This window comes from Lonchura striata, chromosome 2, assembly GCF_046129695.1.
Source record: "Lonchura striata isolate bLonStr1 chromosome 2, bLonStr1.mat, whole genome shotgun sequence".
Lineage (NCBI taxonomy): Eukaryota > Metazoa > Chordata > Aves > Passeriformes > Estrildidae > Lonchura > Lonchura striata.
This window is the reverse complement of record NC_134604.1, coordinates 46,422,640-46,441,342: the sequence shown is the minus strand read 5'-3', so window position 1 is coordinate 46,441,342 and position 18,703 is coordinate 46,422,640.

Below are 18,703 nucleotides of genomic sequence, written 5' to 3'. Positions count from 1 at the left end.
GTGCATACATAAAACATACATACTTTTGCAGACCATCCTAACACAAGTGCTCATGTTCCAAAATGTCATGGTGCAATCCATCTTCAGTCCAAAAATTGTGCTACATTGAATGCCAGTGTGATTGAGATAATCAGCTCAGCTCCTCAAGTGTATCATTATGCTGGCAGCATAGGAGGCTTTGAATCAAAGCTCTACCATGTTGAGCCAGTTTGGACAGACAGAACACACTTCAGTCTATTTCTGTGAGACATTACAGATATATTTCTAGGGGTACTGGAAGTTAAAGACAGTAAACATACTACAAATCAGTTTGAAAAAAAATGGAAATAAAGCAAATAACCTTGTCTTTCAAAATAGTTTCGTTGAATGAAGAAAAGTAAGAAGTTTAGTTAATAATGTGATTTTGTCACTGTTATTTTAAGATTTATTTTGCTAATTTGTTAAAGAGTAGTGGGAAATACACTGTAAGTTTGTGTTAAAGTGTTAGTTTTCTATCTATTATTTCCCTGAAAGCATTGAAATGTGATTTGCTGGCAAGTCTCAGGCAGCAGTTTTTAAACATTTGTTTAAAAAATCTGTGTAAAAGACAGTAACAGGATAGTAGCTGCTTCACTTGCAAATACCTTCAAATCCAAGGCAAAAGATCACAATTTTCTTTAGTTCTCAAAAACATTACACGAAAACTTTCCAGCTTCTTTACTTTTTCCTTAAATTCATTTGCAGGTATATTATGATCTTCAGCTTTGTTCTTTTATAAATATTGACTTTTTTCTAAGGTTTCTTCTAGCTATGTTAGTCAGTAAAGAATAATTACCTCAAATGCCTTGTTTCTAGTCAAGCTGTTACTTCATCTGGCTCACAGTTCCCTTTTCTTAATCGCAGTGTATAACCTCCCATTGTTACTCAGGATTTATTTTCTGTATGTTTCAAGATTGCTATATGGGGCTAGTTTCAGTCACATATGTTCTAACATTAGTTCAGTGAAAGAGAAATTAGATTAGGTTTCTCAATTACTTTTTTTTATTATCCCACAGGAATACGTCATTTTTTAGGACTTAATTAAAAAAATCTTGAATAATTTCTGTGTTGAATCATGGTTGAACCTAGATCACTCAGTATCTCACTATTATTGAATTTGTACATGTAATAGAATTACAGAGTTATAGAATGCTTTGGATTGGAAGGGACCTTAATGTTCCTCTATTTCAAATCAACTTGTCACTTGCCACAGGAACACCTTCTACAGGACCAGATTGTTCCAAGTTCCATCCAACTTGGCCTTGTACACTTCCAGGAATGGAGCATTCAGAATTTATTGGGAGAACCTGTTTCAGTGCCTCATCACCCTCACTGTAAAGATTTTCTGTCTGTTAATACTCATTAACCTGAAAACCTCAGGAACATATTTCAGGAATTAATTTAATGTATGGGTGTGATTTTGTTCCCATTTGTAGACAGATACATGTAAAATAATTCCATTGTTTTTCTTCAGCAGAATTTAAATGTCTTCTATGAAAGTTAATTCAGAAGACGCCCGAGTATCTCCAGCATAAAAAATCAAGAAGGAATCTGAAAACATATAATTAATTCTTAAAGGATACTAGTGAATGTAGTAGTTCTTTAGCTCAGTAACTTTGGAAGACTTATCTATGTGAACTTTGGTTTGAACAATAACTTTTAAAATAAGTTATTGGACAGCGCAGTAAAACGTATAAAGTGCATATATAAAAATTAAATTATTTTGAAATTCACTTATTTTCATTTCCTTTTGTCTTACTGTGTATGATGTTAATTTAAGTCTCATCTATTTTCAACATAGCCACAAAAAAACTGTACTTTGATTTTTTCACCTTGTCTCACAGTGATTCTTTAATATTTTAATAAATTCCTTTAAATGGTCTGCTCCTCAAGGACTGAAGCCTAGTTTACTTACAGATTTCTATAGACACATATTTTCATTCATGTATCACGTTAGTATCATCTGTTCAAGGCAGAACAGGATGCATGAAAACTGACATCCTATTTTGGGGGCTAAATTGACTGGGGAGAAAAGTCACTTTATACTCATATAAGTTTATCTGCAGTGTAATAGCTTCTTCCAGAAACTGGGTTTCCACAGGGGACTACTGCTAAGAACTAGACTTTTATTCCGAGGAAATTATAGTGTTCTACTTTCAGAGATAGTATTATAACACTGAAGCCAATTTACTTACACTAATGTAAAATCTGAATAAGCAGAGGTACCTAAAGAGGTGTAGAGAAATTGCTCTTAAAATCATAGCAGACCTGCATGGAAAAAAAAAAAAAAAAAAAAAAAAGCCTCAGTTTATTTAGAATATATAGATAAACTAGATAAATAAATAAATAAGGGACAGAAACTTGGAGGTTCTTCTTGGCAATATGGCAAGCATTATTAAATATAAAGATGGACTCCAGCCTGTAGAGAGGCAAATTTGCATGTAGAATTAGATGCCTAATACAGCAGTTTTATTCTGTACTTGGAAATTGGTTCAGCATCCTAAACAGAGCAGTCTGATGCTGCTTTAGATGACTTGAAGTGTGACTCACAGATGTTCTTTAGCTACCATTTCAGCTACTTATGTGTGGTGTGACATGTATGCTACATTCATGGAGACATCTTAAATTTACTTAAGGCTTCTTAAATGCTATCAAACACCTTTATTTATTTAGCAAGTATATACATGTGAATTAAGAAAGTAATGCAGTTGCCTGTTATTGCTGTTCCAGCAGGATTAAGGTCTCTAACAATTCCAGTCAGACAGGAGGAAATGTTGACTCAAATACCTCAATGTCACTAACCATAAGTTTAATTGGTGAAGCTCTTGTCAAAGTGTCAAAGTTACTGCTGCAGCAGAAGTAACTTAGTAGCAATTTTCAGTAGTGTAAGAAAGAGCATTTAGTTTTATTTAACAAGTTCTGCATTATCTCATTTACTTTCCAGATACTCCTCCAGGAAAGTAGAAATTTCTGTTGTCAGAATTATCATCTTACAGTCTTCTCAAGAGCATTCCACCTAATGGTGTATGCCCTGTGTTCTAGAAACTGAATCGTGTCATTGGACTCATGCCTAGCCAGCTACATTTGAATGCTAAATTTAGATCTAAAACCTGGTGATGAGCCCACCTCGAGCCTTAATTCTTTAGCCAGATCTTAGGCATTCGAGTTACTAAAACTGGATGCATGAATTTTAATCAGCTAAAATTTTCTGTGATAAATTTTACCATTGGAAACAACCCATCCAGACTATATAACAAACAAAAGGTTATGTACCTAACACAGTATAGATAATGTTTACATTCTTAGATTTCTCATAGAACATTTTGGTTTATTCTTTGTATTTTAAAGCAGTTAAATTTAAAAGAAGCCACTTAGCAAAGCAAGACTTGCAGGATTTTCATTAATTAATATGTTTGGATTTTTATCTAAATTTTCTTGTTTCTATGGATGATATCCAGAAAGAAGCTACTTTCAAAGTAATGGGTAATTTTTAATGAATCTATCAAAAATAAAGTATTAAGATGGAAGTGGTTTAGGCTCTTAGTTCCATGTACTTCCTAGCTCATTGCACACTTTCTTAAGCTGTCAGGTATAGTGCTTAGTGAGGTCTTCACATAGTGGAAAGAAAATTAAATTAGTTGACAGAGTTGATTTACTCTGAACAATTTTATAGTGTATGTTAAACAAATGAAGAAAAGGGATTAAAATGCACTTTCCAGTCATTTTCAGATTTACTTTAGTGCACAGCACTAGTAATTACTTGATTAAAATCAAATCTGACATGTTGATAATATTTTAATTAGTAATACTTCTATGACTTGCTGGGAGGTGACATGCTAATTTTGGCATGCAGTTTGAGAGACTGGCTGGGAAGCAGATGGAGATAACTTGCAGAACAGTCTCCCTCCTGCCTTCCATTTTTATGATCTGTGGTAAAATGAGACTTCTTTGGTGGGATTGGAAAAGGTATAAATACTCATTCTCAGAAAATCATGGTCAAGCCTTGCCTTTCTGGTTTACTTTAGAATTTATTAGTACAACAGAAATCTGTGTAACACCTATATTGCTAAGAGTGTTTATAGAGTGATAGAATCGTATTATTTGGAAGGGACCTTTAAAGATTGTGTAGTCCAATGCCCCCACAATGAACAAGACATCTTCAACTACAGGCTGAAGGTGGCTTAGAGGCCTGTCCAATCTGATCTTAAATGCTTCTAAGGATGGAGAATCTACCACCTCTCTGGGCCATTTGTTCCAGTGTTCTAACACCCTCTCAAAAAAAAAAGATTATTACGCATATCTAAATCTATATTCTTTTAGTTTGAAATCGTTACCTCTTTTCCTGTAGCAAAAGGTTCTATGAAAAATTTGTTCCCGTCTTTCTTGTAAGCCTCCTTTATATACTGAAAGGCAACAATATGATCTCCACACCTTCTCCTGGTTGAACAATCTCAACTTTCTCAGAATTTTCTCATTCAAGAGAGTTCTAGCCATCTCTTTATATTTGTGGCCCTCCTCAGGACCCACTCCAACAGGTTCCTGTATTTCCTATATTGAGGGCCCCAGAGCTGGATGCAGTGTTCCAGATAGGATCTCACCAGAGTCTAGCAGAATCCCTTCCCTTGCCCTGCTGGCCACGCTGCTTTGGTTGCAGCCCAGGATACAATGTGCTACGAGCTCACATTGACAGCTCATATCCAGTTTTTCATCCATCAGCATCCCCAAATCCTGAAATCCTGCAGCACTGTTGTCAATCCCTGTGTCCCCCAGCCTGCCCTGATGCTCAAATTGCCCTGATCCAGTTGCAGGACATTCCACTTGGCCTTGTTGAACCTCATGAGATTCCCATGAGGCATTCCTATGATGGAAGGTTAAGAGACATGGGATTGTTCAGCCTGGAAATGAGTAGGCTTTGGGACAACAACACTTCTCCTGTCCTTGTTTGCAAGATCATGTAAGAGATATGTTTATAAATGCCCTGGCTAGATGTCATAGGTTTTCTCTTATCTCTGCTGAGGTATTAGACTCATTCATTTCAGTTCAGGGGTGAGATCTTTGCAGATGAAGTTTACTTTCAGCTTGGAAACTTCAAGTACAATACAACAGGCTCATGACTCTATTATGAAATGCCCTTATTATATCATGATAATTTTATTTTTCTGCCAATTTGAATTATTCTCACTTATATTATGCATGTAAATTATTTTCCTTTAAACTATATGTGTTCATTTTTTCCTCAAATTATATTATTATCTTTCCCGCCCCCTACTTCCCCCTCTGCATTTGCATTCCTATTTGTAATTAATTATGTATACATTCATGAGATGGCTCTTGACTGTATTTCTCTTAGAGGTAAATGACAGAGTGGAAATATGTTTAATAGAATCAACTACTCTGTTTCCAAAAAGGACTATTAGAAAATGACAGGCATTTGAACATAAGCCAGCCTGGTTGATAGTAACTAGGTAGAAGGGCCAAATTAAATCCAACAATTCTATGAAGCTAAAAGAGCATCTAAGGTTTCAATTAACTAAGGAAAATAGTCATATTTTGTCAGACTCAAAATAACTGGTAACTCCAGAGCCAAGTATAACAAAGGAATTTAGTTATGTCAGTAATTCTCATTAGACTTTAGTTAATTTACATTTCCACAGTGATATGAGTTTTCAGGAACAGACCTTCAATAATTGTTTTGCTGACATTAACTTTATACATTGAATTTAAGTACTACAGAGACTTCATAGTGGTCTTCAGCATGGCCACACTGAGAAAATAATTGCTCCTGCTCTGATGCCAGCACAGCAAAATTACAGAAGCAAGCAAGACAGTGTTGATAGATGTCATTCTAACAGTAGCATATCTTTCAGCTGGTTTAATTCTGTATTGTATGCTGAACCCTTGAGCAATTTGAGGGAACAGGCATGATATAAAAGCAATTGAATATATAGAAAATGGAGCTCGCTCTGGTTAGTTTTAGTAGGAAATGTCTGACGAGAACAATGAAATGAACAATGACAGACATAAAAGAATAATTTTCTGCTGTTTCTAAATTCTTCCAGGAAAAAGTGAATGCTACAGTGGAACTGTTTTCTTTTAGAGGTTTTATATACTAACAGAAAAGAAAACCTATAATGTATTATATTTATAGTTGATTTTCTTAGTTTTGAAGTCTAAAAATATACAGATAAAATCTGTAAAATGTATTCTTAAAATGATGATTATGACAACACAGCTCAAAAATAAAGGTGTCACAAAATTTGAATTAGGATGCTTATTTTCACTGACATACTTGAAAAATAGTAGCTTATTCACAATGCAGATATTTTATTTTAAAAATTTGCATAACAAAAAGAGTTCAGCATTCTATTAACAAACTTTCTGTATCAGCTGACCACTTAAAATTAGCTAAGTGCTGTTCCAAAAAGAAAAAAGCCAACACATAATATGGATATTAATATACAGTAATTGTAGCTATTTACTGTATGACAGAGTGGAGATAGATTTGTAGCTTCTCAGCTTCATTGATGAAGATTCATTTATTGCAACCATCAGTAACTTATACTGAGAATGAATCAAGTTAAATTTAAAACCACTTTTTATATAAAATAAAAGGGATAAATCAGATATAGGGAAGGAAGCTTTCCATAAAATGGTAAACATTATGGAAAATTCTCAATATTATTAATTTTTTAATATAGCTAGACATACACTGCCCCTTTTGCTGTTAAATATTAAATGTATTAAATATATTTATCATATTAACTACATTAAATCTATTGCATATGTAATTTATTTTTTATAATTGATATTTAAATGCATTTAATCTTAAATATATTTGTGAATATATGTATGTCTCTGTATGAATACGTAAACACATACCTTCATATGCATGGTATGTATCTCTCAAATATATTAGCACATAGAAGCCAATCAAGAAATTATTGATGGAAATAAACTTGACAGAAGGAAAAAAATACTTGTGTAAGGACTTAAAGAGAACAGTTGTGTGTCTCAAACACTGTTAAGGCCAGAGAAGGACGTTACCATGAGACAAGCACAGAAGGGAGTGACAGGATGGTGCTGATTCCAGGCCTGGTAGACATGAGATCTAGCTAGCACAACCTGGGTATTGCAGCTAGACAAACATTCCCACTGTGGCAAAACTTGTAAAGAAGAAACTCTCACATGCACATCACTGGTCAAAGATCAACTATGGGACAGATGGCATCTGTTCCACCTGCCCCAGATATGCCTTTGTGGATACCTGAAATTTGGACTGTAAATTAAGCCACCTGGACAAGGATTGAGATGAAATGGAGGTGATACAATTGTCCAAGTGTTACCTCAGACTAAAGGTGTGGTTAATGAACCTGGGGTAGAAGACTGTATCACTAATAAGGGACAAAAGGAATGAGAATTTATGGGCCACAAGAAAAGCCAATTCAGCAGCTGTGATGAAATCAGCTCAGAATGGGTAAAAGGTAATTCCATCTGGGGGAGACTACAATCGCTAACCACTGACTCAGGAAACCCCCAAACTCAAAAGAAAAGAAAGACTGAGCATGAGACTGATTAGAATTAGAATTCGGGGAATAAATTTAACCAATAGAGTAAGAGAACTGTGTAGGCAATAAGTATTAATTTCTCTGTTAACTAAAGTGTATAAATAGTGAAAAGTTTTAAACAATCTTGGGACCCTCCACCACTGAGAATTCTAGGGTGAAGAAGAACCAATTGGACACCACTAGAACAATGGATGGTGACTGTTTTCTGCTTAATCCATCTGTCTCTCTCCCCCACAACCTTTTTTATTTCTATCTCTATACCTCAAATTATTTCGTTAAATAATAATAATATACTTTGCCATGCGACCTTGTTTGCACCTTAATTCCAGCAGAGAATTAGGAGCCTCCAGCAGAGGCATTTCTCAGTAAAAGGATCTTAATTACTTGATCACTGAATTTTTTACCCTGTTATGCCTAACACTACTAAAAGCATCCGTTTTTGTCTGGAGGAACCAATGCACATTGAAAGACCAATGCACATTGAGAGTTTATTGTAGGTCTATTAGCATTTCTTATAAAAATAAAATTATTGGAAAGGGTATTTAAGATTGTTTAATTAAAACATAGTGTGTACTTTCTAAATTTCTTGGGAACAGCACTATATAGTTTTTACATTAGATGCATCTAAAGAAAGTATGAAATAAGAAATAAAAGAATAACAAAAAAAATCAAAAAAATTTAAGCAAGAACTGCTAGGATAAGAAGGAGAAAAGGGCCAATAATAATATCAAATATTTCAGCAAAAGGAAATTCAAAGTACCCGGAAAGAAGTAAGTCCATGCATGAGTACACAAGTACTGGGAAGCAACTGGAGAAGAGAAGAGCTTGGTGATCAGAAAATTGAAAATTAGCCCATATGGTTTATTGCAGAAAAAGAGGCCAGCAACTTCTCAGGGTCCATTAATAAGATCATTGCCAGGAAATTGTGGGAGTTAATTATTCCCCTTAACTCAGCACTGGAGAGGCCACCTCTGGAGTGCTGTGTCCAGGTCTGAGCTCCTCAGGAGGAAGGAGATGTGGACATAGTTAATAAGTCTTGCAAAGGATTGTGGAGATCATTAATGACTTCAAGTGTCAGGCATGTGAGGAGAAGCTGAAAGAGCATGAACTGTTCATCTTAGAGAAGAGAATGCTTGGGGAAATTTTATCAATATGTCTAAATACCTGATGGGTATATCCTGCTGGGGGTATGAAGAAGAAAACCCTCTCTCAGTGATACTCTCTCAATGGACAAGACACAAATTTATATACAAGAAATCCTGTGTTAGCACAAGGAAAAGTGGTTTTTTTTTACTGTAAAATGGTCAAACACCGAACCATTTCCCAGAGAAGATTTGGATAATCCCTTCTTGGAGACATCAACAATTCAACTTGGACACAGCCCTAAGTAGCCTACTGTAATTGATCCTACTCGTAACAGGAACATTGAACAAGAAGAATTCCAGAGGTTCTTTCTTACCTGAACAATTCTATGATACTGTGCAGTACAATCACATTTTACCACAAGAAGCACTAATTTACCTTGATTTCACAGCTTCTCTAGCTGTGCCTTCACACATTATTCAAATGAGTGAGATGAAATTGATGAGATTGACATCAATCTCTCTAGAGAACTTCTTATTTCCTTTATATTATAGTTTGCTTTTGTGTAGAAAGCAGAAAAATGAAAATGTATTTTGGTTGTATTATTTGAAAAACTGAGAATATTAATACCCTTTCTTCTTTTCAAAAGGGCTCAGTACCTAATTCCAAGTCACACTGTGATTTTTTACTTAGATAAAATTCATGCTGAGCATTCTCAGTTTGCCAAGACACTCTAGAACTTTCACAACAAATGCAGTGTAAGCTGTAACTAAAAGGACTGTGACTGTGTTGTCAGTTTGATGAAATAAAGATAAAAACTGTGGTAATGCCCAGGGTCTCTAGCTGCCCATTGTGTCTTTGTTGCAGAACTTTTGAACAAACTGAAGTAGAATCTTTCTCTGTCTTATTCATTAATTTAAGGCTATGTGACTTTGCTGTGACAGTGACACAAATTAAATTAAATTGCTGAAATGGTCTTCTTTGCCTCAAATGGACAATAGAGAAATATATATGTATATGATTTTTCTTCTCTATTTCATATGAGATGAAAAATAAAATTTATTTATTTATTTAATATTTTTAGCCTAAAAAAACTGTCTAGCATACGCTGTTGGAATAATATGATTAAAACATACCTACAGTATTTCTTATAGAAAAAAACCTAAAGCCTACCTACCATAGAATTGAGAATATTCTTATTTTAAATCTTTTTTCAAGATAAAGCTATTATTTATACTAGAAATAAGAAACTCATGAAATGGATTTCCTGATATTATAGGAATTTAATAAAAGTAATGATTTTAATGTGAAAATGCATTCATCTAAAGTTTGAATCTTGTCTTAATTAAATGCAAACATGTTTTCACTCCCAAAAAATCTGAATATCCAAAATAATTAAAAAACTTAAAAATACACAATTTTCCTGAAATGTCATCTATCACAATTTTCCTGAATTGTGTAGGTGCTGGAGATATGTGGTGCAGTTGACATTCTTACCAATTTCCTGGCTATAAAGACAGAATGTCAACTGTGCCTGGTATACTTCAGCCTCAAGGGTTTTCAAAAGGTCTTTGAACATAGCTTGTTGCTCCAAATATCTCTAATGTAATTTCATCCAAGTTTAGCATTCATATTAACTTTAAGGAATTGGCACTTCTAGAAGTAATTAATAATAATTAATAATGTCATAAAATGTACTTAAGCAACTAATAATCCATTTGAATTCTGTTCCTGACTGCATGTCTCAGCTGTGAGGAGTCAAATATAAGTAGTTCAAAAAGAGACTACGCAGAAGATGGTTAAAACTACCTTGGAAAAAGACACAGATTTCTTGGCAGAACTAACAGTTCTGGAAGGACTGGATCACCAGCTATTGGATGATCCCAATAGTTTTTTACAGTATCAGTGACAATGGTGTTTCAAAATTTGTGAAAACATAAAGACTATTAAATTAGTGCTGGAACTGAACTGCTTAGAACAGTTTTGCCCAGAAGGCAGAAACATGGTTATACCTAATGTTTTTGAGACAGTCTTTGAAGTTTCCACAATTACTATTTTATGTGAAATGTGCCTGAAAACAAGTGATTGCACAAACTGTGACATTTTATCATCTGTTCTTTACATTTATTTTTATTTGCTTGGCAGGCATTTAAAGCTAACATTGGTAGCAAATTATGCTATGAAATATATATGGCAAATCCTGAGGTTAGATAGACATAAATATAACCTGTGTATATGAGCTTCAGAAGTCAAAGCAAGGCTAAGCACACACAGGCACAATATATGTAAGGACCAGACAAAGGAGATAATACAGGAAAAAAAAAAAAAAAACATAGCAAGAGAAAAGGCATACCAGAAAGACCAGTCATGCAGGCTGTACTTGCACAACTTGACAAAAGTTGCAAATGCTACAAAACTGAGGGGCATTGGCAATGTGACAGAACTTTAGAACATTATTCATGGAAAATAGGTTGATAAAATTGAATTCTGAAAAAAGGAAGATATTTTACTGTGCTAAAAGGTAGCTCCAGCTTGTGAAATGTCAGTGTTTTCTTGAAATTTGGTGTCCATGAAAAGAAAGGATTCATATATCCTAAGAATCACAGAGCAGCAAAATCAAAACTAAAACTGTGAAGAAAGCACAGAAAGACGTAAAGGTGATGTTGGTAGATTACTGTTTACACCAAGAGGAGAATTGTACAGGTCTTCTACCATATTCACCAACCCTCTGAGGATGTCTAATTTACCCCAGCACATAGGTAACAGCTCTGGGTGGATTGAAAAATCCTGGCCTTCAGCTCTTTAGGATAAATTAGCAATACCATCAGGGGAACAAGGGAGCATAAAGACATCATAGGATATCAGCAGATATACAAGCTGCTGTGTGCTTTACTAGTTTTAGTTACCAAGCTGACTTAAGTTTAATTCCCTGAAGAGCTCATTATCATACTTTATTTGGAGTATTTAAATTACCATCATGTAATTGAATAATAAGGAAAGCAGACACCATATTATAAATTATAGTGAATACAGGAATTTCAGAATTCCCTAAAAACTACCTTATCAATAAGTCCATTAAAGCATAATGCAGTAAAAATAAAATAAAATACCTCCAACCAACAACACCCCCACCCAAAACCTAAGTGACCTAATGGATATCACCCTTATCACTTCAAAGACAAGCTTTAAAGCTATTCAGATTGCTTTTTTCTCACTTCATACACCAGGCAAGATGCCTAAATTTATAATCAGTTTTGTCAACTATTTATAGACAGCTAGGAATTATTCAACGTGTTCTCATTAAATGTTTACCCATCATCTCTGTTAAATATGCTTCCTTTTACCCATATTAATAGGAGTATTTGACATCATCTCAGTATTTTGAGAAATGCAAAGCAATTTGCAATGAAAGCAAAAATACTGAAATCAAGACAGGAAATGAAATACCATTAGCTCTCTTTTAAAAATGCAATTAATATTTTTCCATCATGTAGATAAGTTTTTATTATTCAAAGAACCATAGAACTGCAAAAGTTGGAAAAGACCTTGAGGATTATCATGCTGAGCCATTAACTCAGCACTGCCAAGTCCACCATTAAACAATGTTGCGAAGCCCTACAAATGCAGGTCTTTTAAATACCCGCAGGAATGGGGACTCAGCCACGTACCCAGAAAGCCTGTTCCAAAATCTGGCAACCCTTTTGGGGTAGAAATTTTTTCTCATATCCAACCTAAATCTCCCCTGGCACAATATGAAACCTCTTATTTAATCTCATCATGTAACTTGCTATCTGGGTGAAGAAAACAACCCCTGTATCACCACATTTGTCAGAGCTTGATGCTAATAATGCCAAGGCTTTGGATTCAATACCTGTATGGGCCATTCATTTAAGAGTTGGACTCAATGATTCTTGTGGGACCCTTCCAAATCAGAATATTCTATGGTTCTGAATCCTGTGATTCTGCATCTCCTTCAAAGTTATTGTATAATGGAATAAGGTTTCCCCTGAGCTTCCTTTTCTCTGGATAAACAATTCCTCAGCCAGTCCTCATAAGACTTGTGCTCCAGACCCTTCAACAGCTTTTTAAAACACATTCCAGCACCTCAAAGTTTTCCTTGTAATGAGATGCCCAAAGTTGAACACAGTTCTTTATGTCCCCATAATTTGAAAACTATGTTTTCATTAATTCTATGCTCAACATGGCCTTTATTCATTGCATAACCCATCAGTTCTTATCTTTTCACAAATAGCAGGTCCTTGACTCATTCATCAGCTGGGTCTGCAAGTTATCTTCTTTACGGAAGCAATTTTGATTAAGATAACTTAACCTCAGCAACATTCCCAACCTAGATGAATTTTTATGCTTGTTATTATCCAGTTTCACTTGCAAAACTCTGTACCTGTGACACCATGGCACTGTTCATTGATGTGTCTGTTGTGCCATGCAGGAATTTATCGCCGTTGCCCCTGACTGCTTGAGTCACCACATTCAGCCAGGCAGAGAGAGGACAGGGAATGTCTTTTCCATACCATGTGTTCTGTCCACCTGTCTGGCCTGTCCCAGTGAAGGCAAAATCTGATTCCAGTAATCTACCTTTCAGGCTCCCTGATGCTCCTCCCCTTAGTCACTTCCTCCTTGACATCTGTTACTAAGCAGAGGATTTCCTGCACCAGGACACTTGTCCCACAGGTATGCTCACTGCTGCATGTCCAGTATTGGCATGAAAGTGGGACACGCCCTGCAGCTGAGATCCTGGCCACCACTGCTTCTGGCCCTCCTCAGGTCCATCAGCTGGTGTTGCACAAGCTGTGGGTTCCCAGTGGCTTTCTTGGCTGGCCCTGAGGCTGCTCCAGGTCAGAGCTCCCCTGTCCACTCTGTTAGAGTGCCCTGCTGCTGATCATTCTGGCTCTGGAACTGCTTGTTCAAAGCAGTTAATGCTACAAAGAAAGATTACTTGTGTTTTATACTTAACCAGCAGAGGATACTTTCATGTGGTAAATGTGGTAGGTATGTGAAGTAAAATGTAGACTGTTTTTTCATCAAACAGAAATCTGCTAATATGGAGCAAGACCACAACTAGCAGAGAAATTTGACCAAAATATAAAAAAAAAAAACCCTCAGTAACTGAGCAATGGTATATCTAGTAGCAGTAAAATATGCCTTTCTTTCATTAGATTCTTGTAACATTTTTCCTTTCACATGTCATCCTTAAAAACTCTACCTGGATATATTATTACCACACCCATTGAGATAAAGCATTGTTTGAAACAGAATAGAACTCTATTTATTGAAAAGCTTGAAATAAAAGGAATTGGTAACAAATCTCCCATTTTTCTTTCTTTGTTCTTCCTGGGTAAGGTTGGGCTTTTTGCTTAGATCTAAGTTCAGAAACTCTCAGGGTCCTACTGTCTTGCAACAGTCAATCCCCATGAAGATTTCTTTTACCCTTTTACCCTTTTTTGTTTGTTTGTTTGTTTCCTAGCTTTTTTTTTTCTCTGTCTTTCTTTGTGTAATTCCACATTACCTTCATCTCATCTAACTTTCTAGATTTCTCCAAACTACTTATGATACTTTGGCTACAGACAAATAGCAATCCCTTTTACCTTTTCCGCAGTTTCATTTAATTCAGAAAGTATTATCCAACAATAAGGTAAACGGTTGCCTTTTTTGGTATTCTGCTATATGCTCTGAACAGAACACAAATAAAAAATTGCATGAAATAAACACCAAAGAAATGAAACAGTTACATCACACACCTCAGTTAGGAAATTTTTATCAGACTATGTGTAAGTCTTTAACAACTTTCATAGTAAAACATGTGGTGAAACTAAAAGTATTAAAAAAAAGGAAACAACAAAAAACCCTCCCAGAAAAACAAAAAATAATAGAAATAGAGGTATGGATCATGAATCCAAATATTTAAACTAATTAATGATTTATACTTTTTGAAGATTTTGTTTTATATGAAACCTGATTAGGCTATTAATTATTTTACTATGGTATAAAATCCTCCATCATTACCATAAAAATAACCAATTTAAGCTTCAAAAATGTGTAGATGAAAAGGTGAAATCCATCTGTCTATAGACAGAATATTAAGCATTCTAAAGCTATTTCTTCTGATATATTTAAGAGGTTTGATACACTTGTTGGAATTAGATATAAGATCCAGTGGATGCAATGCATTAGAGTATTGTATTCCTTGTAATAGATACAGCACTGTCTGAAATGTTTCCTGCCATTCAATTAGTGCAGCTGCAATGAAAGATGTTCCATGAGAGCTTTGGTTAGGTCTCTGAGCTGATGCAGTTGTGAATCAATTCAGTAGTGAAACCATTTATTAAAAATGTAGTAAGAGGAATGGTTTTTATTTTGTCTGTTTAGATTCAAGCCTGGGCATCTGTATGAATTTAGGCAACTTGATAAAATAATAATGAAGTGATGAACTTTCAAAACCTGAAAGACTCCCATGCAGAAATATGTTTCTGTATGTTTTCCAGAAATTCACAGCAACTTGTGACCCAAGCTGAACCCAAGTTTATTCTCAGACCAGCAATCTCTAGAGATAAATTATGTAATGCTCACAATTGGAAGTGATACACATTTTCAGAGTCTATACAGGAAACAACCTTTAGGTTGCTTCTTCTGGACTTGAGGAAGCCAGATGAAAAATCCATGTTTCTTGATGTAAGGAATTAATCAATAGATTAGTATGTATTACAGGTGAAGATGAAATGTTGGTCAAATTCCCTAATTCCTCTATTTTAGCAGGAACTTGTATCTACAGCTAGCAGACTTTGCAAAGCCAGAAAGCAAAATTATCAAAGGATCATCTTGACAACATGTGGATCACCATCTCACATTTCAAAAGCAAATGGAAAGGATTTCTCTCATCTCTCCACAAGTCTGTTTTTTAATAGGTAAGCTGTTTATTGAGGAAAGACACTTTCCCATCTGCTGTATGTGAAAGAAAAAAAAAAAAAAAAAAAAAAAAAAAAAAAAAAAGCAAAGAAAGGGAAAAGATATTTAATTGTGAATGTAAACTTATGGAATCTAATTGGATGTCTCTGTGTTTTTGAGCAAATGTTCAAAAGTGAGTTCTTGAACTTTTAAGGAGAATCCTGATACTTGCTAGCTGTCCCTGATATAAACTTGCTGCAAATTTTGAAAACATTAAACAGAAGTGAATCCTCCATTCAATAGACAGGAGACAAAACCCCTCAAAATTACAAAACTGAGAATATTTTTTTATGCACAATGTCCATTTTGATTGTGAAAACCAGAGACTTGATGTTTCAGAAAGAAAGTGCTACAAAAAATAAGGAATTCTGAAACAAAGATGAGGGTGAGAAAAGAAGAAATAAGTCCAGAAAGAATAAGGGGAAGATCCTAGCTGTAGGGAAGCTCTCAAAATCGGCAAAGGTCCTGGAGATAGGAGAGAAGCATAGAGGCAAAAGCCTGACCTTAGCTAGTGATGCACAGGACTGGTAGCAACCAGCAGCAGCATAGCAGGAGGCAACAGAACTTTATGCTTAACCTTCCCAGAGCAGAAAAGATGTTCCTGCAGGGAAGGGAAGCCAACATCTAGTGAACTAATTAATGATCTCTAAAGTCTTTTTCAACCTAAATTATTCTATGAGCCTATAAACTTAATATTGTGGGAAAGTGAGGGAGATAACCAAGCAGACTGAAAGTTCTAACTTGTTTTGTTTATTTTCCACAATAAATTTGCTTGACTAAATAAAAGTTTCTTAGCTCAGGGACTCATCCCATATCTTCTGCCATCCATATTTGTCTCCAAATCACAATATTTTTTATTTTATATTCTCTCTCTTATAAATATTTTGTCAAAAACATCCCAGTATACAAATACTAAACTGGAAAGGTGTAAGAATTCTATTAGTGTATCTAAAATCTTCATAACTAAGGCTGTCTCTGAATGTTTAGAATAATTTTATCTATCCTTTTCAAATTGGGCTGGCAACAGTTGTTGCTTTTGGGAAGAATTGGTAAAAAAAATTAAATATTTGTTTTCTTTATGTCCCATTCCAAAACAAGTAGCTGAGAAATTATTCACTTCTAATTCCTACTTAAGGAGAAGACTTTTGTGAAATTCCTGAATAGGAGCAGGTCACAACTCCTGACTTTAAATTACCTATTCCCATCTGTTCCCCAGAATACCACAAGAATTACAGTAACTCACATGTACTCAATGCACAAATAATCCCATAATGGACCAGCTTACAGTGATTTTCTGCAGACAATAAAGTGTCTTATGTCTGACTTGCTGCTTACAAATTAGGGACTAGAAATTATTTTTATTTCATTCAGCACAGTGCATGATATAGGAAAATTACTTGCCTAAAGAGAAGTTATTACCCAAATTGTAGTAATTTAGTTAAATAAACACCATCAGGAACTTTCTCCATCATCCACCATCACTCCTCTTCATAGAAAAATCTGTGAAGCATTATTCTGAGCATAATGTCTTTAGAGAATTCCTTTTTATTATTTCTTTGTTATCACTGATGTCTTGCAATCAAATAGTCAATGCTTATTTGAGAATAGAACAAGTAATGCACACACCAAACAGAGAACATCACCTCTCCTCTGACATAATTACATAGTAGAAAAAGATTTAATCTTCTCCTCTCAATTTTGATGGTAATTAAATGACACAAAATATTCCTAGTATTCCACTCCTTCCCCATCCCCCCTCCTGGTACTTTCTAGCATTAAAACAGGTGCCTGCTGTCACTGCTGTTGTTATTACTAAGGGTTTATTTTGGCAATAGAGAAAAGGCATCCGTTGTAGTAATGCAGTTATCTCACAACTCCAGCCATGTAATTTCAGAGTTTTTTGAAAGTACTGTCTTTTCTTGACACTTCTCAGAAGATTGTTGAGGAGAAATGCTCATTTACTAAAGTGACTGAGAAACATTGTCACTCCAAATCAACACAGCCATTTAATGAAAATGGGCTTTTCAGTAATATAATAGATGCTGCCAAAGCAGTGATCAAAGAGAGAAGAAAGGGAATGAACTAAGGAACACGAGCTGTTAGAAACTTCAACTGTGTTTTCCTAAGCTGTCTGCCAAAAGATGATATCTGCCCTGTCGAATAAGTTCCTTCACCAGCTTCAGCTACTTGAAAATGTCTTCACTTTTTTTCTCGGACCACATATTGGCTAATAAGGTGAAAGATTTATTTCTTGTCATGTTAAAATGAGTCATTAATACAGAAGTATTTTTAAAGGTGTTTTCACTGCAACTACTGCTCAGTTGATGTCCAAAGAACATATTTCGGTTTTTGTCTCTTATTTTTTTCCTTCTAAAACTAGTGCTCTCTCTTCCAAATTCATTAATTAATATGATACTTACCTTTATGTCTCTATAATAAATAGCTGGTTATTTGTCTAACCTTTTCTTCTACAGTCTTTTATGATAAAGTTCAATGTATCAAATTTTTTTCATCCTGATTGAGATTGAATTTATAAGCATTTATTTGTTGAAGTAAATTTGCATGATGGAACTCCATACCTTCTGGAGTATTCTTCTGATATGAGATCATGGGGGAACAGTTAAAACAGTAACAAAACTATCCAGAATTAGAATAACTGTAACAATAGGAGTCTGGTGATTCCACTAAAAAAGCCCTTTTTTGGGGTTAATTCAAGTGTTCTTCTCATTTTGAAATAAAATAATTTATTAATTTGCCCAATTCTCTAATGAAAATTGTTTTACATTAAAATTAAAATGCTACTTGCTTTTTCCTTTTAATCCATCATTTCTTCCAGCTACTTCTTTCTTTGCTCTCACTTGAGTACAGTCCAAATTCAGAAACACTTCTGGCTGACTAACAGTGCATGTTTCAAGGAATAGTTCACCCACTAAATCTTCATTAGTCTTAAATATGTAATGTTAGTATACTTCTGAAGGAAGTCTTGTATTGTAGAGCTGATGAGATTTTTCTTAAAACAATGAGGGAGGCCTAACATAGAAATAAAGTACTCTAATCTGTTAATTAAAACTTTG